Below are 26,218 nucleotides of genomic sequence, written 5' to 3'. Positions count from 1 at the left end.
GGGGAGGGGTAGATCAGACGGGGGTAAGTCCAGGGGTACCGTTCGGTGTTGGTGGGTATGCGTCGGGGGGTAGGGAGCTGGGAGAGCTGTTAGGTTGCGTGCGTTCGTTGCTGGAGCGAATTGGGGGTCCAATGGAACCCCTGGCGCCGGTGGGGGCGTGGGTTAATCCGCCCATTCTGGGGGTTAGTGAGTCCGGGGTTGCGGGTATTTCTTCCCCGGTTTCGGTGTCGGTCCAGACGGAAAAGGATAAGGACAGGATTCATTTAGATGATAGGGCGCGTGGGGAGGTTTATGTATGCTTTGAGGGCCCCTTAGGTTCGCACCTTAAGAAGGAGGTGAGGGAAAAGATCTGGAAGGACGAATATGTCGAGATCTTCTCCCTCCTTCCTTTGGCAAAATTTAACTTAGATAAAAGAAAAAAGGAGGATAGTAAGAAAGAGGATGAGGAGAAGCGGCGGTGGCGCTTGATCCCTCAGACGTTTACCAATTGGTTGCAAGCCTTCGCTATTTTGGCGAGTGTGATAGGCGAAAAGGCGCCGGAGAATTGTTCTCATCTATTTTGTTACATGGATTCGATAGGTGAGGCTTACAGGGTGTATGGGGGGCAGACGTGGCTTCGGTATGACGAACAATTTCGTCAGAGGAAGGCCGTACGCCCATCTATACGTTGGGATCAAAAAGATATAGGGTTATGGTTGCGGGTCATGGCACCGGCTAGGTATGGCCAGCCCTTTCAAGGCGGGGCCGGGACTTCCGGCCAGTCGGGAAATCAAGGGACCAGTGGTCAGCAGGGTCAGGCGGGATCGCAGAAGCCAGGTCTATGCTGGCAATTCAACGACGGGCAGTGCAAGTTTGGGGCCACGTGCCGATTTAAGCACTTATGCACCCATTGTAACGGGACATCCCACGGAGCGTCTAAATGCTTCAAGAAGGGGAAGCCCAAGCCCGGCGGCTCTCATACCCAAGGGTCTGACGCCGGTGAAGTTAGTCGCGATGCTTCCGTACCTAAATAGGTACCCAGATCGCGGAAAGGCGGAGGTTTTGCGGTTGGGTTTTGGGGAGGGTTTCAGGATTCCTGCCCCCGTTTTTGAGGTTCCGGGGGCAACCAGGAATCTCGTTTCTGCTTACCAGCATGCCGCGGTTGTGGCGGAAAAATTAAGGAAGGAGGTGGCGTTGGGGAGAATGGCGGGCCCGTTCCGGGCCCTTCCTTTTCCGACTTGGTGGTGTCGCCGTTGGGAGTGGTGCCGAAAAAGGAACCAGGGAAATTCCGGCTTATTCACCATTTGTCTTATCCAAGAGGCAGGTCGGTGAATGATGGAATACCCGCTGAGCTGTGCTCAGTGGTATATACGTCGTTTGATGAGGCTACAAAGTGGGTAAAGAGATGTGGGAGGGGGGCGCTGTTGGCTAAGACTGATATTGAATCGGCTTTTCGGCTATTGCCGGTGCATCCGGATTGTGTTAGGCTGCTGGGTTGTTGTTGGGAGGGTGGCTATTTTGTTGATCGTTGTTTGCCCATGGGGTGTTCGATTTCGTGCGCATTTTTCGAGACTTTTAGTTCGTTTTTGGAATGGGTTGTTCGGGACGTTTCGGGTTGGTCATCAGTGGTACATTACCTGGATGATTTTTTGTGTGTAGGTCCGGCTGACTCGGCGCAGTGTGCCGGGATTTTAGCGGCAATGGAGTGGGTTTCGGCTTATTTTGGGGTGCCTTTAGCACCTGAGAAAACGACGGGGCCGACGACTTGCATAAGTTTTCTTGGTATTGTGATTGATTCCGTGGCTTGGGAAGTTCGGCTTCCTGAGGAAAAGGTCAACGGGCTAAAAGACGAAGTGGCAAGGGCACGGCGTGTGAAGAAATTGCAATTAAGGGAGGTTCAGTCTTTATTGGGAAAGCTTAACTTTGCGTGTCGGGTAATGCCAATGGGGCGAATTTTTTTGCGCCGATTGGCTGGTGCCACGGCGGGGGTGCTTGCTCCGCACCATTACGTTCGTTTATCGGCGGAACACAGAGCGGACTTAGCAGTTTGGGGTCAGTTTTTGGAGCATTACAACGGTCGTTCGCTGCTGATGGAGGACGTAAAGGACAATTTTGATTTGGAACTGTTTACTGATGCGGCGGGCAGCTCAGGTTTTGGGGCTTTCTTTCAGGGTCAGTGGTGTGCGGAACGGTGGCCTGATAGGTGGGTTGATGAAGGCTTGACGAGGAACGTGGCGCTTTTGGAAATTTTTCCGATATTGGTGGCGCTTCATCTGTGGAGGGAACATTTGGCGAACAAGAAGATTCGCTTTAATTGTGACAATATGGGGGTAGTGCTGGCCATTAACAAGTTTTCAGCATCATCCCCTCCAGTTATTCGGGTGTTACGGGAGCTGGTTCTGGTTTGCTTGCAAATCAATGCGTACGTTACGGCTGCTCATGTGCCAGGTGTTCAGAACCTAATAGCCGATTCCCTCTCTCGTTTTCAGTGGGATCGGTTCCGGGTTTGCGCGCCAGAGGCAGAGGCCAGCGGCTTGGAGTGTCCGGTACAGCTTTGGAACGTGGTCTGCAGGCAGTAGGACCACTGATTCGGGCGTCCCTGTCGGGTACCACATGGACGGCGTATCAGGCGGCATGGAGTCTGTGGAAGCAGTGGTTGCAGGGTTGTGGGTCTGCTGAGGGAGATCAGTTGGGAGTACTGTTGGAAAGGTTGGGGGAGGCAGCGGTTGCAGGATGGTCAGTTGCGAAGGTGAATCGCTTTATGGCGGGATTAGCATTTGGTTTTCGGGTGCGGGGTTTACAGGATTTGACTAAGAGTTTTTGGGTGGTTCAGGCCTTGAAGGGATTTCGGAAACGATGCAAGCCGCTGGATGGTAGACGGCCTGTATCATTTAGCTTATTGGAGCAGTTGGGTGGGGCATTGTGGGGGGTTTGTATATCGCCGTTTGAGGTGAGTTTGTTCCGGTTAGCGTTTTCCTTGGCGTTTTTTGGGGCGTTGCGGATTGGGGAATTGGTATCGCCCAGTAAGACTTCTCCCGGGGGCCTGGGTCGTGGTGATATTGTCGCCGTGGAAGGCGGGATCGAATTCTGGATTCGGAGATCGAAGACAGATCAAAGAGGTGTGGGTAGGCGAGTTCGCTTGGGTGTGGTTATGGCATCGGAGATGTGCCCACTCAAGTGTTTCGGGAACTTTGGAAGGATTCGCCCGCAGGTCAATGGCCCCTTGTTGTGTCATGAGGACGGGTCTTTTTTATCTAGATACCAATTTGTAAGTGTTTTCAGGGCATGTTTGAAGTCTTTGGGGTTAGATCCGAGGTCGTTTGCGTCACATTCTTTTCGCATTGGGGCAGCGACAGAGGCCGCTATGTGTGGTTTGCCGGAAGAGACTGTGAAGCGGATTGGTAGGTGGAAGTCGCAGCGTTTTAAGTTGTATGTCCGGCCACAGGCGATCGTTGGCAATTGAGCGGGGGGTTTCTGCGGCTGCGAGGGGGGGGGGGGGTGGACTGGGTGTTTTTTCAAGTTGGGGAATAAGGAAACTGATTGGTTGTCTGTTTGTACATTTTTGTATTACAGAACCACCCCCCCCCCCATATCTGGTTTGGATCCTGGGCCATTCTTATGTATACTGGGGAGCCCAGCGAGCGGATGCAAGAAGAAACGGGAGACAACTAGGTTTTGAAAGGGATAGGGCTCTTGTACGTTGGTTGGGGGTTAGGGGTTTGGGGTGGAGCAGGGTACTGCAAGAGGTGAATAGGTATGCCCGTTTAGACAGGCCTCCCGACGTTTTGGTCTTACATGTCGGGGGAAATGATCTGGGGGGGCGTCCTTTTCGAATGTTGATAAAAGACATCAAGCATGATTTATTGCGGTTATGGGTGTCATTTCCACGGCTAACTATAGTTTGGTCCGAGATCGTGGCGAGAAGGTGTTGGCGAAAAGCGCGGTCGGTCGATAGGTTGAACAAGGCGCGGGCAAAAGTGAATAGGGCGATTTCGAAGTTTGTTACTCGGAATGGGGGAGTTGCGATAAGGCACGTTGAGTTGGAAAGGACGGAAGAGGAATTCTGGTTGGCAGACGGGGTGCACTTAAATGCGGTGGGGATTGATTTATGGGCCCTCGGCCTGCAAGGAGGTATCGAGAGGGCACTGCGGTTGCGGGGGGTCTCAGGCACTTGAAGGTTATCAAGGTGCCCTCGTTGTGGCGGTTTTTATTGGTGGGTCCTTGAAGTTGGTTGAAAAATTGGTTTGGGGAATCCATCTGGGTATGGATCCCCTCATTGGCAGAATGGCTGGTCACCTGGTGATTTTGTGGGGATTCCCGACGGGGTATGTCGGGGTCCCTGGGGGTGGTTTGGGTTAACAGAGGATTAACCCTTACCGTTTGGTGCTCCTGAGCCAGTGTGGGTAACGGCTGGGGGCAAGTTGGTGTTTATGGTTCGGTTGGTAGGAATCACCAGGGTTTGTAGCTTCAAGGACCCTACCATATTGCAATGTTTTTATTTGTTATATATTTCTGTTCAATAAAATGGCTGCTATGGCCAAAATTATCCAAAGAAAAATTGGTGTCTGTGCAGTCATTTTAGATAAGAATTGGGAAAGGAGGGGTGGAGTATGGAAAGACCGGAGTCAACAATTCCAGGGTCAAGAAGGGACGGAGCATTGCCCCCCCCCCTCCCCCCGGGGCATTTGCGGAGGCCCTCATGACACTTGATTGGTGGGGAGGTCAAGGTGTCATGAGGGGAGGGGGAGAGAGCGAGCCCGTTTTTAAAATAAAACAATGAGCAGGGGGAGGAGCGGCACATTTCCCGCTCGTGGGGACAGAAGTGACAGTCCCACCCGCCCTCCCTCATATGTTGGGGTATGTTTGGTATGTTCAAGGGGTGGGGTGCGGGGTTGTTTACGGGTCGTAGTGGCTGGGTGGCGGTTTTTATTGGTGGGTCCTTGAAGTTGGTTGAAAAATTGGTTTGGGGAATCCATCTGGGTATGGATCCCCTCATTGGCAGAATGGCTGGTCACCTGGTGATTTTGTGGGGATTCCCGACGGGGTATGTCGGGGTCCCTGGGGGTGGTTTGGGTTAACAGAGGATTAACCCTTACCGTTTGGTGCTCCTGAGCCAGTGCGGGTAACGGCTGGGGGCAAGTTGGTGTTTATGGTTCGGTTGGTAGGAATCACCAGGGTTTGTAGCTTCAAGGACCCTACCATATTGCAATGTTTTTATTTGTTATATATTTCTGTTCAATAAAATGGCTGCTATGGCCAAAATTATCCAAAGAAAAATTGGTGTCTGTGCAGTCATTTTAGATAAGAATTGGGAAAGGAGGGGTGGAGTATGGAAAGACCGGAGTCAACAATTCCAGGGTCATGTAGTTCTTGACCAGGTTTGCGCACACTGCAGCAGGGATTTTGACGACTCCTCCATACAGATCTTCTCCAGATCATTCAGGTCACTCCTCCATACAGATCTCCAGATCTTTCAGGTCACTCCTCTATACAGATCTTCTCCAGATCTTTCAGGTCACTCCTCCATCCAGATATTCTCCAGATCTTTCAGGTCACTCCTCCATACAGATCTTCTCAAGATCTTTCAGGTCACTCCTCCATACAGATCTTCTCCGGATCTTTCAGATCACTCCTCCATACAAATGTTCTCCAGATCTTTCAGGTCACTCCTCCATACAGATCTTCTCCAAATCTTTCAGGTCATTCCTCCATACAGATTTTCTCCAAATCTTTCAGGTCAATCCTCCATCCAGATATTCTCCAAATCTTTCAGGTCAATCCTCCATACAGATCTTCTCCAGATCTTTAAGGTCACTCCTCCATACAGATCTTCTCCAGATCTTTCAGGTCACTCCTCCATCCAGATATTCTGCAGATCTTTCAGGTCACTCCTCCATACAGATCTCCTCCAGATTTTTCAGGTCACTCCTCCATACAGATCTTCTTCAGATCTTTCAGGTCACTCCTCCATATAGAACTTCTCCAGAGCTTTCAGGTCACTCCTCTATACAGATCTTCTCCAGATCTTTCAGGTTTTGGGGCTGTTACTGGCCAACATTGAGTTTCAGCTCCCTCCAAAGATTTTCTATTGGGCTTAGGTCTGGAGACTGGATACACCACTGCAGGACCTTGAAATACTTCCCTTCAATACTGTGCAGTCGTCCTATCTCCTTTGCAGAAAAGCACCCCCAAAGTATGATGTTTCCACCCCTATTCTTCACGGTTGGGACAGTGTTCTCATTATTTTTCTTCTTCCAAACACGTCGAGTGGAGTTGATACCAAAAAGTTCTATTTTGGTCTCATCTGACCACATGACCTTCTCCCATGCCTCCTCTGCATCATCTAGATGGTCATTGGCAAAATGAAAACAGGCCTGGACATGTGCTTGTGTGTCTTGTAGGAGTTTAATCTATGATGATGTAGTGTGTTACTAACTGTAATCTTTGAGACTGTGGTCCCAGCTCTCTTCAGGTCATTGATCAGGTCTTTTTGTATAGTTCTTGGCTGATTCCGGACCTTTCTCAGAATCATCCTTACCCTACGAGGCGAGATCTCGCATGGCGCCCCAGACCAAGTAAGATTTACAGTCATCTTGTGTTTCTTCCATTGTCTAAGAATTGCACTAACAGTTGTTGCCTTCTCACCAAGCTGCTTGCCTATTGTCCTCTAGCCCATCCCAGCCTTGTGCAGGGCTACAATTTTGTCCCTGGTGTCCTTAGACAGTTTATTGGTCTTGGCCATGGTGGAGAGGTTGGAGTGTGATTGAGTGTGTGGACAGGTGTCTTTTATACAGGTAACAGGGGCAAGTAATACAGGTAATGAGTGCAGAGTAGGAGAAAAAATAACAGGTCTGTGAGAGCCAGAATTCTTGTTGGTTAGTCGGTGATCAAATAGGCAATACAATAAATAATTCTCTGCGGCAATTAGGGTATGTTGGAGCTTGCAGTGCACGGTTATATCTAATTATTATTATTATTATTATTGTTAATAATAATAATAATAATAATAATAATAATAAAAATAATAATATATTAATCCTATTATACATAAAATTAGTCCAAAAATATGAAATAAAACCTGAGAATTTAACATCACATCTAAAATACTGAACTCGACGTCAGCATGTGTATTTCCCGGTATCTCTGCAGATGTGTCAGATCTTCACTGTTCTTCAATTCCACCGTCACAGCAAGGTACTGAACAAAACCGAGGCAACGCTCTCAGGGTAAACACAAGCCCCTTCCTCCGTCCTGACGGCTTATTTTATTTATTTCCTAAATGAAATGATAAAATATAAAAAAAATAAAAATAAAAAAATGAGTGATATTCTCTGCATTTTTTTCCAGCGCTGATCAGTTATCTGGATAATTAGGCTGTATCAGTAAGGAAGCAGATAGGAGAAATCTGATATTAATCCGTCCCTCTTAATGGTAAAGAAGTAGCAGTGATGTGAGGAAAACAGAGCTGCCGTTCTAATCCTCTACCGACCTACGGCGTCAACATACTGTATCTCATTTCTTTCTAGAAGTGGTTGGAGACGTACTGTACTATCAGTGACTGCGAGCTAATGCGTTGTCTAGATGAAAACACAACCCCAAAAAAAACTAATAAAGAAAAATCTTGACCAAATTTACAAAAGCAGAAAAAAAGTTACAAATCCCCAGTAGAAGCAAAATAAATGTAAGAAAAATGTTTTAAATATTTACCAAAAATTGCAAAATCGAAAAAAACATTACAAGTTCCCGCTTTACATGGTGCTTCCTCCCGCTCATTACCTTTGGTTGATTTGGAGATCGCTTAGGGTCGTCGTTGTACTGAAAGGTGAAATTCATATTCAGCTTTCTAGCTGAAGCCTGAAGTTTTTGATGCAAAACTGTTTATAATTCCCTCCACCTTGACTAAATCCCTAGCTGTCTCCACCATGTTTCACTGTGGGTATGTTGATCTTTTGGTGATGCGCAGTGTTTGCTTTGCACTAAACATACCTTATAGAATTATGGCTGAAAAGTTCATCACTGGTCTTGCCAGACCATAACATGTTTTTATACATATTTTGGCAAAATATAGCTGAGCTTCGATGTCTTTCTTTGTAAGAAAAAACTTTCATCTTAGCACTAAACCACATAGCCCAGACATGCAGAATATGGGGTATACCTAGTGCTTTGGAATTTTTTTGTACCTTTCTACTGACTGATAACTTTCAACAATGAAATCCCTTTGCTGTGTTGTCAGCTGTTTGCGCCTTTAGGCTATGTGCCCACGGGAGATTAAACCTGCGGATTTATCTGTGGAAAATCCACCGATTTTTCTGGATTTTCCAAATAAATCTGCATGTTTCAGCATGTACAGACACTCCCCATCTTATCCTATGGGACATGGGGAGTGCTGTGTCCATGCTGCGGATATGTGCGGCTGCAGAATATGCTGCGGATGTCCCGCAGCCACACGTAATTGCATGTCATTCTTTCTCCGGAAATACCTGCGGAAATCCCGACCCTCCACTATGGAGATAAGAGGCCGGGACTTCTGCAGGTAATACGCATGAATGTCCGCAGGTTTACCGCAGCTATTTCGTTGTACTACCGCAGCTAAAAATAGCTGCGGATTCCGGCAAGCAGCTGCGGGAAACCTGCGTCCGTACCTGCGGATATATCCGCAGGTACAAACTCCCGTGGGCACATAGGTTTAATGTTGCCATTGGCCTCCTTGCAGCTTTCTAGACTAATTTATATCTTGACATTTCATCAATTTTTGAGTGACATCCAGTTCTAGATAATGTCACTCCGGTGCCAAATTGCAGCCACTTTTTGATAACATCTTTATCATACTCCATAGTGTATCTGGTGCCTTGGGTAAAATTTTTGTACCATTCTACTGACTGATAACTTTCAACAATGAAATCCCTTTGTTGTGTTGTCAGCTGTTTGCTCCTTTAATGTTGCCATTGGCCTTCTTGAAGCCTCCGTGATCAATTTTCTTCTTAACTTTTCTTCAATTTTTGAGTGATGCCCACTTTTAGATAATGTCACTGTGGTGTCAAATTGTACCCACTTCTTGAGGACATCTTTATATCTAGTCCATTGGAAAACATTTTGTACCATTCTACTGACTGATCACCTTCAACAATGAGATCCCTTTGCTTTGTTGTCAACTGTTTGCTTCTTTAAGGTTGCCATTGGCCTCTTTGCAGACCCCTATACCAATTTTTTTATTGCCTTTTCATCAATTTTGAGTGACATCCAGTTCTAGATAATACCACTCTGGTGCCAAATTGCAGCCATTTCTTGATAACATCTTCATCAAACTCCATGGTATATCATGTGCCTTGGACATTGCTTTGTACGGTTCTACTGACTGTTAACTTTCAACAATGACATCCCTTTGCTGTGTTTTCCGCTGTTTGCACCTTTATTGCCCTCCGAACCAATTTTCTTCTTGACTTTTCATTAATTTTTGAGAGACGTCCAATTCTAGATAATGTCACTCTGGTGCCAAATTTCAGCCACTTCTTGATGACGTCTTCATCACACTCTATGATATATCTAGTGTGTTGGAATTCTTTTTATATGGTTCTACTGACTGATAACTTTCAACAATGAGATCCCTTTGCTGTGTTGTCTGCTGTTTATGGATCATGGCTGTTACTGTAAAATGCAACTAAAAGAAACGTTCAGAAAATCGTACTAGAACAGTGAAACATTTTATGAGGTTCATTAGAATCCCTGTAAATGATGGCACCCGTGCACTGACCACTGTACTAATGTAACATTAGGGAAAATTATAATAGGGTGTTCAAACTTATGCAACTACATTTCATTTTATTTTTGTTTTCATTCTCAAAGTAAATAGTTTTTTTCTCCATAGATTTGTACAGATTATGGGCAACAATAAAAGTGGAAAAAGGTATGGAATGATTCTTCTCGATTTTTGTATCTGTCAAAAACCTGCCATATTAACGGGGGTCCTTAGTTCTAGTGATCGTGAGAACATTCCTATTTTACAACCGTTGATAAACAATCTATAGCGACTTGATATACAGTGGAACCTCGGTTTACGAGTAACTTGGTGTGCGAGTATTTCGCTATACGAGCAAAGCTTGCTGTAAATTTGTAACTCAGTTTACAAGCAAGCTTTGCTGTATGAGCAAATCCTCACCGCACGCACTTCCGGTTCCGTACTTCCACCGGGCTCTGACACGCTCTTGCAGTCCGCACAAACACACACAAACACACACGCACAGACACATATTATGCTCACCTTACCTTCCGTTCCCTCGCCGGTCTCCTGGTTCTTGTAGTCCGCCGGTACAGGATGTGTATCGGGTAACCATTGCAACGATGGAGGAACTTCCGCTGTCAGCTGCTTCTCAAAGGCAGCACGCTGGCCAATAAGAGGCAAGTGGCTCCTGCCTTTGACGTCAGCGCTCTGGCAGCGGAAGCTCCGGCATCGGTCACGATGGTTACCCGATACACATCCTGTACCGGAGAACTGCAAGAACTGGGAGGCCGGCGATGGAACGGAAGGTAAGGTGAGCATAATATGTGTGTGTGTGTGTGTGAGTGTGTGTGTGTAATGGCACAATAGGGGACCAGGATGGGACATTGCACAAGTTGTGGAACGAATTGTCTGAGCTTCCATTATTTCCTATGAGAAATCTTGCTTTGCTAGACGAGTAACTTGGTTTACAAGCACAGTCCCAGAACCTATTGTTCTCATAAACCAAGGTTCCACTGTATTTTACAGCTGACATTTGGTTACAATTGTATCCAGTTTATCCGCAGCATAAATATTTGCTACAATGTATCAATGCAGGTTTAAAAACAAACAAAGAGTAGGTTCCATCCTGGACGGTTTAGATCACAGAGGATTGCACAGATTGGATACAAGTATTTGGTCTGCAGGTTATTTTTTAATCCAAAATTTAGTAAGAATATTTACACTTTGTAACGCCCATACCGGCATTCCTGCACTGTCCTGACACCCTCCCCTGGCGGGGATGTTGGTTCCTTCATCTGCCCTGATGTCCTGTGGTGGCTACCACGCATCCGATCCATGCTGTTATCTCCCAGAGCCTGTGTTTACATCTGAGGCTTTCTGGTTCTGACTGAAAGTAAAAACAGGAGCTGTGGAAAAAGAGCGCAATAGGGTCTTACCCTTATAGGTACAGGGTACGGTGGGGAGCAATACTACTCACCATGTGCAGTTGTGAGAGTCACAACTACTATGTTCGCATGTATCAATGGATCCTGGCCGCGGCAACCCAAGGGCTGATAACAGAAAGAAATAGTAGAAATCGGGTTTCTGAAGCCGCGCCAATGATCACCACCAGGACATCAGATTTATGTGACTTTATTACAGCATCGGTCTACGCGTTTCATGAGCTCTGCTCACTTCCTCAGGACCATATGAAAGACACCATCAAATCTCAAATCTTTCTTAAAAGGCCAGCATATCATGACCCGGTAGTGCCTCTCAGATCAACTGAGAAATTGCAGGCATTTAAGGCACCTTCCCCTTAAGGGTGGTGCCTGGTTAATGAGTTAGTATTGTTGTTAATTCTCAGGTCCTCTGTTCTGCTGCTGATTCGTGCCTCTGTTTCAGTGCACTCCTTATCCACTGCTGCCGTTACGACCATTCATTTCAGCTGTCAGCTTGATACCAGCTGCTGCCACAACCATCCATCCATCCTGGACAGATCCATGATGCTGCCTGCTGCTGCCGCTACCGCCGAAGACTGTACTGTGTCTGTGGTGCCAGCTGCTGAAGTACCGCAGATCACCTGGGGTTGCCCTCTGCCAGCTGCTTACCAGCGTGTGTACCTGTGGCAGTAGTGAAGGCTCGGCAGTTGGTCCGGTTTGCTCTCCCAGGCAAGTGAGCACTACCTTCGGTCCAGTGAACCCACTAATACAGTACTCGCCCCGCGAGTATAACGCATTCATTGACAGCAAGCGGATATTTTTAGCTACAAACCAGATGCAATAAATCTTTTGTTTTGTAACATCTTCTCTCCCAGCCTCCAACATGGCTTCTCTACAAATCTACAGTAAAATTGCCGAGAAGCGGCAGCTGTGATCACAGGGCGCCGCTGATTTTTCTCCTTTTTTTGCGCGCGTGTGTATTTCATATTGTTGAATGCTAATGTTAAGCCGTTCAGTTACAGGACAGTGCGTCTAGAAAGAAGCTCAATGCTGCGTCTCCATGAACGGTGAAGGATTATGGAAATTTCTGGAGTTCTCCCAGTCACAGGGAAATTGATATTCACACGCAGAACGTTTCTCCACTCTCTGTGTTTTAATTTCGTTATTTCATTTCATGTTCGACTTCATTACCCGGTTTAACTAAAATAGAAAACCTTGTTCTCCCGACCGGCCGCGATTTATACATTATTGTGGGGTCTTATACGCAGGTAGCAGAGATATGATAGAGAGCGGCTCCAAAAAGTCCAAGAATTGGAGGGTCGATGCGTAATTTTTTTTATCACTTTTGGTGCCAAAATGCCCAAAAATACAATTCTGGCAATTTTTATTTTTTTATGTTTTAAATGGTGATTAATTTTAAAACGGTGTTTAAAATTCTAATTTTATAATTTAGTTTATTTTAAACGGCGGTAATAGCAAACACACGACTTTTCTTTTTACATTCTTATTTTTTTCCCTTTTGTAGAAATTAAATTCAGCATTTTTAAACTTTATTTTTACTTTTTATTTTAGTCCCAACTTGAGAGTTTAACCTTGATTTCTCATAAAATACACCGCAATACTTCAGTAGTGCAGAGTACAACAGGGGCCATTGGGTGTACAGAGATGGCAGATCTGGGGGTGATGATAGGGGTGACAGTTTATTAAAAACCCTTAGGGCGGTGTCACACGCTACAATATATTGGGCGATATGTCGTAGGGGTCACGGATTCCATGCCGCACATCCGGCATCGTTAGACATATCGTAGCGTGTGACAGCTACGAACGACTGTGAACGAGCAAAAATACTCACCTTATCGTTGCTCGTTGACACGTCGCTCATTTTCAAAATGTCGGTCCTCTTTCTGTGCTCCGGTTGTTCATCGTTCCCGAGGCGAACACTTCTGCCAGGTGCTCTAGGTGGGCTTCATACCTCTTGGAAGAGACGATCACATCATCCAGATACAGCAGAACAGTCTTGAAGTTGAGATGCTCCAAGCAACATTCCATGAGCCTCTGGAAGGTTCCCGGGGCGTTGCACAGCCCAAACGGCATGCTATTGAACTCGCAGAGTCCCATTGGAGTAGCAAATGCAGTCTTCTCACGGTCCTCTCTTGCAACCGTCACCTGCCAGTAGCCACTAGTAAGGTCAAGGGTAATGAAATAGTTAGCAGTCTTCAGCGCAGCCAGCGACTCTTCAATGCGGGGGAGAGGGTAGGCATCTTTATGCGTAATTTGATTAATCTTCCGGTAATCCACATACATTCTCATGGTACCATCCTTCTTCTTCACCACCACCAACGGAGCTGCCTAGGGACTACAACTATCCCAGATGACCCCTGCCTCTTTCATGTTTCTCAACATATCTTTGGCACATTGGTAGTGTGCAGGTGGGATCGGTCTGTACCTCTCTTTAATGGGTGGATGTGTACCTGTGGGGATATGGTGCTGAACCCCCTTAACCCTTCCAAAGTATAACGGGTGCTTGCTAAAAATTTGCCCGTACTCTTGCACTACCCAATATACCCCTTCTTTGTGATGCATGGGTGTGGACTCGGTGCCGACATGCAACTCATGGCACCACTCCTCTAACTGTCTGGGTGGAGGGTCGCTGCCTGAATATGTTGTGGTGGTCGTGGAGGTTGTTTCATGGATAGCGTGTGCGTCTACAGTGAACAACTTGGCTATGGTGGCGTAGCGGGGTAGCCTGACCTCCTCCTCTTCGCAGTTCATCACCCTCACGGGCACTCTCCCCTTCTTGACATCAATCACCCCTCGGGCTGCCATTACTGTAGGCCAATGCTCCGAAGGCAAGGGCTCTACCACTGCCGGGTAATCCTGTCCCTGGGGACCTACTCCTGCCCTGCACCAAATCATCATCTCACTCCGCGGCGGCACCCCCAGAGGCGCTGCATCCATCACTCGCACACCACCGATCTCTCCACCTGTCATGTTAGCACTGTTCGCCCTACGGTCAAAGTCACTTCCTTGAACCCCATTTGGGTCATAGGGAGTCCATTGGCCGCAATGATGGTTAAACTATCGTCCGGAGGGGCAAGTTCGCTATCAGACCGATACCGTTGGTACAATGTATAGGGTATAGTCGTTACCTGCGATCCGGTGTCGAGAAGGGCCATAGTCGGGATACCATCCACCGCCATGGAGATGATGGGGCGACCTCCAACTTACCGGTCCCACTAGTCAGCTGGGCCTTGAGGATCTAGTTCTGAGGATTGGCCCTTGGCCTCATTAGTTGCTCGTTTAACGGACACCTTCTGGAGTAGTGCCCGGTCCTGTTACACTTGTAGCAGACAGATGGTAAATACCGGGTGTCGTTGTTCCTCCTCTGCTGCATCCAGGGGACGTCCTCCTGGCTGTCGGTGAGCTGTATCTTCTCCGCTGGCTTGACTTTCGTCGGTAGCTGCAGGGCGGCGAGAATCCTGGTGACGTCCGGGCGCTGAACTTGCGACAATAGATCTTCTGGAGCTCCGATGGTTGCGGAAGGGGCCGGTAGGGCCAACATGGGGGCTGCCACTGAGACAGGAGCGGTGTCAGCCGGCCAAGGTGACGGGTCGGGAGCGCCGGCGCCTGGAGGGCCTTGATGGCCCGGTCTTTTAGAACGGCAAAGTTCAGATCGGTGTGCTCCAGAGACCACAGCCGTAGTTGTTTGCGATCTTCGTCGGACCCCAGCCCCTGCAGGAACTGCTCTACCAGCATCTTGTTACTGTCAGTCTCATTGATGGGGTCCACCCGCCTCAGCGTACGCAAGGCCGTCTGTAGCCGCAAGGCATAGTCTCGGATACTGTCCTGCGGCCGCTGCCGACAATGGTAAAAGTGCATCCGCAACTCCGCTTCTGTGCGGGTTTCAAAAGCGATCTGGAGCTTGTCAAAAATGGCAGTCACCGAGGCCCGATCCGTGTCTGCCCAAGTCTCCACCTCCTGCTTGGCGGCGCTGGTCAGCTGCCCTAGGACTACCGCTGCACGCTGTTTGCCAGTCATGGCGTACAAATCGAGAATCGTGCATATTTTCTTCCGGAACACCTGTAAGGCATCAGGCTTCCCATCGTACTGGGGTAGCCAGGCAGCACCGGGCACGTAGGGCAAGGAGATTGGCATTACCTGGGTGACCGTCGGAGCCGCGGCCTCCCCCGCTCCTGCGACCGGAGCGAGCGCCGCCACATTCCTGTCGTCGGGCACACCTGCAGGCGTTGCTGCTTTAGCGGCCGGCGCCACATTGCTGTCAGGATTAGGCGCGGACATCTTCATGCTTCTCCCCCTTGGTCTTTTCGTGGCACTTCACTAGCCGGCCGGTAAGTTTCATTTTGCGACTTCCGGCTTTTCTTTGCGGCCGTGTTCCCAGGGGGCGGGGCTTCAGCTTTGCGCCCTTTCTCGGGGAAGGAGACCTTAGGCGGGAACTTTCGCGCCAACAAGATGGCGACAAGATGACGGATTCTGAAAATGTTTGCAACGGATCACCACTGACTTCACTACAAGGCGCACTTCCACAAGGTAAGGGGATGGGTAAGTATCCTGTTCGTGACACCAGAAATTGAGGTGTACCGCCCCGTGCTCGGCAGCCGAGCCGCTCGGATCTGGACCTTCAGTGGGTGGCTTGAGGGTCTCCGGACCCAAGGGTCCTGCGGTCACTCCAATCAAAAGGGGGTTTATGGTTTGGGGACGTAGTTGTACGGCCGGAGCCATGTTAAGTTCGTGACGCCACCCACGGGATGTGGTGAAGGTGGACACCACCGCTGCAGTTACGGGGCACCCGATGGAGATGTTGCGCAGCAAGTTGTTAACCCCTCCGTGGGCAGGGATGGTGGCCCCGGGACCCGTTGGGTTTGGTTGGCGGTGCAGGGAGATGGGTGACCGGAGGGTGCTGATGTACTCACTATTAGTAAACACACGAGTCTCTGGTAAACCAAGGTGATGGTGGTCGGTGCCCACAGCTGGCTGCAGTCTGGTCCCCCACCCGGCTGGTGGTCTCTGTATTTCTCTCGCACCTGTGTGTGATGGTGGACTGCTTGTGCTTGCAACTTCAGGAGTCCGCTCCCGGCTTGTGGTCGCCTAGGGAGCCTGTTGCCTGCAGACGCTGGCCCGTGGGATCTCTGAGCCGTGGCGGTGGCTTTCTATCCCCCTTGTTGGGCTGTTGACTTCAGTCGGGACTTTGGGTGGGACAGGACCTCTAGTCCTGGCCGCAATCAGTTAATTAGCTAGCCCCCATAGCTTCTGGACCTAGCTTCAGGGTCTGAGTACCCCCCCTTTGTGCTCCAGTTTCCAAGTCGGTCCCCCGGGTCGGTACCGGCGGACTACAACCCTGTCCCGGTCCACCTCGGTTCCACCAAGCCGTCTTCCCGGCTCCTGCAGACAGAGGCCTCTGTCTGCCTCCTAGCCAGAGGTACCAGGGCTCCTACCCTGGCACCTGCTCAAATTGGTTTTTCTCCTCTGCTGGAGCTGCACACAGCTCCAGCCCACACACCTCTCCAACTTGAACGCTAGACTGTTGAGACTTTACTTTTTTACTTTACCGCCTCAGGCTGTCTGAGACTCCTAGGTGTGTGTCTTCCAACCGCCTGGTTCCGCCCCCTGGTGTGTCCATCAAGCCCTGAGGGGGGTGACTAGGGTTTTATGTGTTTGGCTGTGTGTTACCTATGAGGGACAGGTGTAATGCAGGGCCCTATCTGTGACTACCTGGCTGGCCAGGGCGTCACACATACCTTTAATGGAGCAGGGGTGCGGAGAACCCTTGGCCTGAAGGTCATCCCCTCTTGCACTGCTATCCAGGCTTCGGGCCTCTCTGGGCTCAGTTTGCTTCTAGATGATTCCTCTGGAGATGACATGGCCCTGCTCTGCTGTGCACACGTCCATTCCCTTGATGTTTTTGGCTCCAGCTCCGCCTTCACATTGCCGGACCAGCATTTTATATTGCATCACAGTTGTCACCTGATTCGGTATCCCCTCCTAACTCTTCCCTTGAAGAAACACACTCCTTGCAGATTGGTTCCTGGTGACCCTGATCCTCCAGCAGATGGCGATGTTGGGGTACAAATGCTGCGGAGCACTGAATATTCATGTCTTCTTCTGGCCAGTCCCTTACATTCCTCCATTATTTTAATTCGCCAGTCCACAGGCGAAGAAACTCCTTCTGCACTCCATTGTTCTCCGGGAGAAGTCCAAATGTGGACAATAGTTGTTTGCACTCCCGGACCTTCTGCGCAAAGCTTTTCCAGTTGAACCTATCCTATGCATAACATTACTACATGTAATAGAGGAGACTGCAACATCTAAGAAGTAAAATGGTGAAAATCAGACTTATCTCTGATCCCTGTTGCAGCATGTCAGCTGTACTTTTGAGCTGTGACCCATTGCTAATGACACATTGCGGAGACAACCGTCCACTACACAAATTTTGTTCACGACCTGCTACCCAATTAACATCATAGTGAAGGAAGGGGTTAATATTGAGATCAATATAAACCACTATGTGATATGGTCATTAGCTCCCTCTAGTGGTGACCAATGGAGGCAGAATTTGATATTTTTCATCAGGATTTATATATCTCTCTGTATTGCTATGATAACACTTTCAGCACTGCCATATCTGTGTTTTTATTCTGCACCAGGTACTTGTGTGACGCCAAATATTGTCATTCTGTGCATAGACGATAATAACCCCCCGCAGCGGCCATCTCTGACACTCATATACAGAATGATTACAATTCCTCCTGCTCTACGATGTAACAACCACTGTCATTCTCCCCTCTTAATACCCAGTGATCAGGCAATTCTCACCAGTCAGCGGATAACAATAAGTTGCATATTTTAGCTTCATATATTTTCCACTATTTGCATAAAAAATGACACCCCTCTGAAAGACGCTAACATTTGGTATTCAGGATACTTGTCGCTGCCTTTGTTCATTAGAAACAATTTTCTGCTTCAGTGAGCCGAGCGTCTGCGTGTGATGGAAGTTTTGATATTTGCTGGGAGAAGGACAGCTTTATGTTTAGCAGATAGTGGTCCTGGCCGGCTGTACTCGAGGATCATCAGAAGAGGCACACTGCTCGCTCTACATCACAAATAGGCATTGTACGGACATTTCTCCATCGTAGCTGCAATTCTCTGTGTGTTCTAATACCTTTCTATCATAGATGTGATGTTCTATGCGTCCTGACTCCTTTCTATCACCCCACAAGATTAGCTGAATACCGGAAACACCCCACAAGACCTGCCATATACCAGGAACACCTCTCAAGACCTGTCATATACCAGGAACACCTCTCAAGACCTGCCATATACCAGGAACACCTCTCAAGACCTGCCATATACCAGGAACACCCCACAAGACCCGTCATATACCGGGAACACCTCTCAAGACCTGCCGTGTACCAGGAACACCTCTCAAGACCTGCCATATACCAGAAACACCTCACAAGACCTGCCATATACCGGGAACAACTCACAAGATCTGTCATATACCGGGAACACCCCACAAGACCGGCCATATACCGGAAACACCTCACAAGATCCGCCATATACCGGGAACAACCCACAAGATTTGTCATATACCGGGAACACCCAACAAGACCGGCCATATACCGGAAACACCTCACAAGACCCGCCATATACCGGGAACAACTCACAAGATCTGTCATATACCGGGAACACCCCACAAGACCAGCAATATACCGGAAACACCTCACAAGACCCGCCATATACCGGGAACAACTCACAAGATCTGTCATATACCGGGAACACCCCACAAGACCTGCCATATACCGGAAACACCTCTCAAGACCTGCCGTATACCGGAAATATCCCACAAGACCTGCCATTTACCAGAAACACCTCACAAGACCTGCCATATACCGGGAACACCTCACAAGATCTGCCATATATCGGTAACACCTCACAAGACCCTCCATATACCGGGAACAACTCACAAGATCTGTCATATACCGGGAACACCCCACAAGACCGGCCATATACCAGAAACACCTCACAAGACCCGCCATATACCGGGAACAACCCACAAGATCTGTCATATACCGCGAACACTTCACAAGACCAGTCATATACCAGGAACACCCTACAAGACCGGCCATATACCGGGTACACCTGAAAAGATCTGCCATATATCGGAAACACTCTATAAGGCTTACCATATACCGGGAACACCCCACAAGACCTATTATATGCCGGGAACACTCTACATGACCTACTATATACCGGGAACACCACCCAAGACCTGCGATATACCGGGAACACCCTATAAGACATACCATATACCAGGAACACCTCATAAGACCTTTTTTATACCTTGAAAACCCTCTCGTCGTATACCGGGAACATCCCTCAAGACCTGCCATATACCGATAACACTGCACAAAACCAGTCGTATTCTGGGTAAACCTCAATACCTATACCAAGAACACCCCACCAAACTTGCTGTATACCGAAAACACCTCAGACGACCTGATGGCATGTAAAAAAAAACACAGGACCTGGCTTATATCGTGAACCCCCATAAGACCTATTTTATACTGGAAACAATGCTTGCTGTATACCAGGAACACTGCACATGACCTTCTGTATACCATGATCACCCCACAAGACCTGCCATATACAAGAAGCACCCCTCAAGACCTGATGTATACCGGGAACACCCCACAAAACCTACTGTATGCCCAGAACACTCCACAAAACCCATTGTATACCAAGAACACCCCACAAGATCCACCGTATGCCCAAAGCACCCCACAAGACCCACTGTATGCGCAGAACACCGCACAAGACCAATTTCATGCCCAGAACACCCCACAAGACCTACTGTATGCCTAGAACACTCCATAAGACCCATTATATACCCAGAACACCCCACAAAACCCACTGTATGCCCAGAACACCCCACAAGACCCATTGTATTGCCAGAACTCCCCACAAGACCCATCGTATGCCCAGAAGACCCCACTATACCTATTGCCCATGTGCATATCCATACCAACACATCAACTTTAAGAACTGACTTGTTGCCTAAAGGATCACTCCCTTTGATGTGTGTGCTACTATCAGGATTGCAGCTGTGCTGTGCAGTACAAGGATCTCTTACATTTGTAGGGTCCAGTACTATACATAGCGTCTAATAGTTGGAGCCCACTATCCACTTGTCATTGAGGACACATTCAGTCCATTACAATAGTCTGGGATTCTGCTGATCGCTCTCCGCTCTACATAATAAATGGACTGCAGTTTTATTGATAATAAAGTAAATTGCCGTACATTACATTACATTAGCCGGAATCTTCAACACAGATTCTAGTGTTTTATTAACCATGACATTTTGGAAAATAATGGCATTTTTTAATTGTTGGAACATATACATTTACTCTGACTATCATTCATTTCACAGACTAAAAGTGCCGACTGTTGCACTTCACACAAGGCGAAGAGTCGGACTGCATGAGGATGGACGATGAGGTTAACGAATGGGGGAGGCCATAGGATATTGTCTCCCGCAATAGATAAATAGTATTCAGCCTAAAAGCTCCACGAAGACTACAATGTGGAGGTCATGTATCAATGACAACACTGCAATGGTCAGACATACATGTGTTCTCATACTAAAAGCGTAATAATTTTTTGAGTTTGTTGTATGATTTAGTGGGGACATAGGTTGCCCAAAAAGGTCACTCAAGGTCACAGTTGGACCCGGCGTGCTGCACAACACAGAGGGAAAACCAGGAAATATGTAGAGAAAGACCCTGTCGATAGAAGGGTCACCCATATAGTCCCTACATGGATCCTTCCCCCCCACTCGCAATTACGTGTCTAGGCCCTCGCTGACCCTGAACTTACCCTGAATAGTGAGTAATTCACTACACTTCACTAGTTCCACTACTACAGTAAAACAACATAAGGAAAGTAAGACAAAAGTAAGACAAAGGGGTTGTAAAAAAACAACAAATAACACTCCTAGAGTTCTTCACAGCTGCAACTGAAATGACACCTCAGCTACTCTGGAAACAGGCTTTTTCAAAGTAGTCAGTATAGAGATTCTATCACTGTCATGGAGTAAAGCCAGGAGTAGATAAATATAGTGGAAGGGCGTGATGACAAGATAACTCAGCTGTGATTAGGGCTATGTGATTATGGCTATGAGGGATTTCAGCCAGAAAGGAAAAAGTTCTTAATCATTTAAGCATCAAATAAAAGGAAATCTGTTTCAACACAAGATGTAACCTGTCGATGTGATCATCACTCATGACACTCTATCTCAAATGATAAGACCAGTCCTATAAATGATGCATCGTAGTTGCAGTCCCCGTTGCAAGATTTGCTCTGGGGCTCAGATGTCAAAAACCAGTTTGAGGAGACTGTCACTCCTGGCTTGGACAAAACTTCGTAGCTGCAGCCACTCAGTGCCCACTGTTTTTCTACAGTGGTCTGGGAGGGGAAAAGTAGGTTAATATCTTTTTACATTTTCATCTCTTTTTTTCCACTTTTTGCCATTGTGGGCTTGGCTTTTGTAATCAAGATGTCTGCAGCCTGTAGCACTGATGTCTCTGCAGGGACTTAGACTTGTTCACCGCCCCAGCTAGGTCCCATTCTCCCCTGCTCCCGCATGGCCTTCCATGTGCTCTGCTGCCTCCTTCCCCTTCCGGCCCCTGTAGGCGCAAAAGCAAAAATGAATGTAAAAACAGAAGACCAGGAGTCCCTCATGTCTGTCTATACTGTGTATGGGAGACATTAAAGCAGCTGGTCTTCCCCCACCAGCTCAAAGACAATTGAAAAGTATAAAGAGAGTCCAAAAATTATTGTATAAATATAATCATTGTATTTATAGAAAAATGTATGAATAATTTTGTGCAAAGCAAAAAACACCCTTGAAAAAGGTAAAACTACATGAAAAGTAGACATAAAAGCAATAATGAATGTAAAAACAGGAGAGCAGGAATCCCTCATGTCTGTGTGTGCTGTGTATGGGAGACATCATAGCAGCTGGTCTTCACCCACCAGCTCAGAGACAACTGAAAAGAGTCCAAAAATTATTGTAAAAATATAATCTTTATGTTTCTGGAGAAATTTATGAAGAATTTTGTGCAAACCATCCCTCATATCTGTGTGTGCTGTATATGAGAGACATCACAGCAGCTGGTTTTCACCCACCAGCTCAGAGACAACTGAAAATTATAAAGAGTTCAAAAATTATTATAAAAATATAATTTTTATATTTATAGAAAAATGTATGAAGAATTTTGCGCAAAGCATCCGTCATGTCTGTTTATGCTGCATGCTGGAGACATTATAGCAGCTGGTCTTCACCCACTAGCTCAGAGACAACTGAAAATTCTAAAAAGAATCAAAAAAATATTATAAAATATAATTTTTATATTTATAGAGAAATTTATGAAGAATTTTGTGCAAAGCATCCTTCAAGTCTGTGTGTGCTGTATACGGGAGACATTATAACAGATGGTCTTCACCCACTAGCTCAGAGACAACTGAAAATGATAAAAAAAAGAGTCCAAAAATTATTGTAAAAATATAATCTTTATATTTATAGAGAAATTTATGAAGAATTTTATGCAAAGTATCCCTAATGTCTGTGTGTGTTGTATATGGGAGATATTATAGCAGCTGGTCTTCACCCACTAGCTCAGAGACAACTGAAAATTATAACAAGAGTCCAAAAAATATTATAAAACATAATCTTTATAATTATAGAAAAAATTATGAAGAATTTTGTGCAAAGCATCCTTTAAGTCTGTGTGTGCTGTATACGGGAGACATTATAACAGCTGGTCTTCACCCACTAGCTCAGAAACAACTGAAAATGATAAAAAGAGTCCAAAAATTATTGTAAAAATATAATCTTTATATTTATAGACTTATGTCTGTGTGTGCTGTATACGGGAGAATAGTGCTTCCTACCTGTGTGATGCCTTATGACACCATTGCAGCATTGCCTGTGACCAGAGATTATCTGCCTCCTGGATGGTGCACACTTTGGGATTCTGCATCTGGACACTTGGTGCTTACTATTATCTATTTTTGGGCCTCCTGATGAACCGCATGAACGGAGAAACGCGTCGAGGCGGGCAATTTTTTGCTTATCTCACATAAAGAGGACCTTTTCCATGCAGCAAATCTATATAACAAGTGGACTTCCAAAGGTGGAGAATTCCACCAAGACGCTGATTGCTGGATTAGGGCGGTTTTCACTGAATGTATACAAGACACATGTGAAGGACTATCTACAGTATAATATATGAAGCTACAGTAAGTATTGCTCATTGTGGATCTCCTTACTAATTATGTGGACATCTTATGTCCTCGTGTGAATATTACCATTATGGTGTTAATCCGGTTTCTGTTCAACCCTGCCTTCTGAGGTATATCTTGGATTACTGGATAGCCAATATCTATATAATTTTCATCTTTTTGTCCTTATTGGCTCCAGGGAGATTAAAGTCTATATGGTGGAGGGCTGGATTTGATGGGGTGGATTTTTTCCATATGTTAATTTAATTCTATGGATTAACAAGCTGTACCCTATACATACTATGATATAAGGATTGCACAGTTAGTCTATACATGTTAGTGTGTTTTTTTTGCATGGTTGCATGTAAATTTTAATAATTTATTGTAATAAAATTTGTATTGGGAAATTTTGTGATTTTTTTTTTTGCTGTATACGGGAGACATCAGGGCAGCTGGTCTTCACCCACCAGCTCAGAGACAACTGAACATGATATAAAGACTCCAAAAACGATTATAAAATATAATCTTTATGTTTATAAAATATTATGACGTTTGTGCAAAGCATCCCTCATATCTGTGTGTGCTGTATATGAGAGACATCACAGCAGCTGGTCTTCACCCACCAGCTCAGAGACAACTGAAAATTATAAAGAGTCCAAAAATTATTGAAAAATATAATCTTTATATTTATAGAAAAAAAGCATCCCTCATATCTGTGTGTGCTGTATATGAGAGACATCACAGCAGCTGGTCTTCACCCACCAGCTCAGAGACAACTGAAAATTATAAAAAGAGTCCAAAAATTATTGAAAAATATAATCTTTATATTTATAGAAAAAAGCATCCCTCATGTCTGTGTGTGCTGTATACGGGATACATCATAGCAGCTGGTCTTCCCCCACCAGCTCAGAGACAACTGAAAACGATAAAAAGAGTCCAAAAGTTACTGTAAAAATATAATCTTTATATTTATAGAAAAATGTTTAATTACAGTATTATTCAGAACTATTGTTATTCTTGTATTTGGGCATTGACCATCAACCCATAAAAATTCTAAAGTGGCCCGTGGCACTATTATACGTAAATTTACTCTCTCGGTCTATAAAACTCTTCATTCATAAATTATCCCAATCAAATCTGGCAATACTGTCTTGCTCTTTGTGCAATTTAAAAGGCCAAACGCACCTAATGATTGTATCTAACCTCACCTAACGGGGTCGTTTCCAGCCTCCATGGGATAAATCCTAATGTCTTTTCAATTAGTTTGCACTTTCACTTACTTCTGTTCTGAATAATTAGAGAAAAAAAAAACAATTGGCATTCCACTAGGAGATGGTATGAAGTAGTGATCCTCTGATAATTATCTTGCTGTAGTTCACTTTCCTCGGCTCCCACCAGGTCATCGGAGCACAAAGAGGACACGGTGAGAGCATTAATGAGCTCTCATTGTAGATGTTAAAAAGCTTGTATTGATCTGTTTGTCCACGGAGAAGATATTTAAGCCTTTCTGCTAAGGGCAGTAGAGACAGAGATTCGTATCACAAAGCCTTTTATCCAACCTTCTCTCTCCGACTTCAGTCCTTCTACATCTCAGCAGCATGTCTGCTTCCGGAGGTCATTCTTTTAAACTTTTAAAACATAAAAACACGTCGAGTGTTGGGTTTACTGTAGGGAGTTGCGCTTCTCGTAAAAGACTACAACTTCAGTTCCCACCAAGCTGGCAATTCCCATTCAAAGTAACTCAAAATGCACTTTGTTATCAAATGCTGAGAGCGGGAACGTAATGGAGCTCTTTAGAGCAAGGTGTAAATATTTAAGGTCTTGGAGTTGCAAGAAATCAAAGAGACCATCGACGAAAGTCTGAGGAATTCTCGTGAAACTTTTTGGTTTCTAAAATCTTGGAGTTGACGGTTGAAAAAGGCTCAACGTCTTTGGAGCTTCAAACTAAAAACTTGTCTATTTCACAATGTGGTTTTCATTTTTTGTTGTTGCTTTTTATTACTTTTAATCAGATTTATTTAAAAATTTTTCACTTTTTTAAAAGTTTCTCTTTTAGACTCTTTGGCCACGATTCGTCATTGTCGTTTCTCCACTTTTTTGGAGTAATTTCTTCCTTTTATTGGCTTCAATATTTATGCTTTATTCTTTAAGATTTGCTCCATTTTTTTAAGCTGTCTTTACATTTTTAAATCTTTCGACAGCTTTGTGATGGGGATCGGGGATTGCAATTCTTCCCCGTGAACGAGGAATTCCTAGTAAGTGTGGGTCATAAGCTCGCGTTGATTAAGTCCCTGCCCTTTGTACACAGCACCCGTCGCTACTACCGATTGGATGGTTTAGTGAGGTCCTTGGATTGGCCCCGCCGGGGTCCGCCAAGACCCTGGCGGAGAGCCGAGAAGACGATCGAACTTGACTATCTACAGGAAGTAAAAGTCGTAACAAGGTTTCCGTAGGTGAACCTGCGGAAGGATCCAGATATTTTAGGAAAATTCATGAAATTAGACCTTTACCAAATATCAAAATGTTTTTGGGGGGCTGGATCTAATCCCCCTTCATGGAGTAAAGTTTCTGGTGAAGTTTTCAATTTGACCCGTATTTTAAAGAATTTGTAGTTTTTTTATTTAAAAAATCTCTTAAAACATAAAAAAATGGTTCAAGATAAAAAATAAAGTGCATTTTTGGATTTTGAGACAAATCCATTAATCACCTGCTTTAATTTTAAGAATTTTGGTTAAAAAAAATGTTGCAAGACAAAAAAGAAAAGTGATTTCAATATATCTTAATGATGAATCAGGTCCTT

Source organism: Anomaloglossus baeobatrachus, chromosome 12, assembly GCF_048569485.1.
Source record: "Anomaloglossus baeobatrachus isolate aAnoBae1 chromosome 12, aAnoBae1.hap1, whole genome shotgun sequence".
NCBI lineage: Eukaryota > Metazoa > Chordata > Amphibia > Anura > Aromobatidae > Anomaloglossus > Anomaloglossus baeobatrachus.
The sequence above is the reverse complement of the archived record's forward strand: the minus strand, read 5'-3'. Positions refer to the sequence as shown.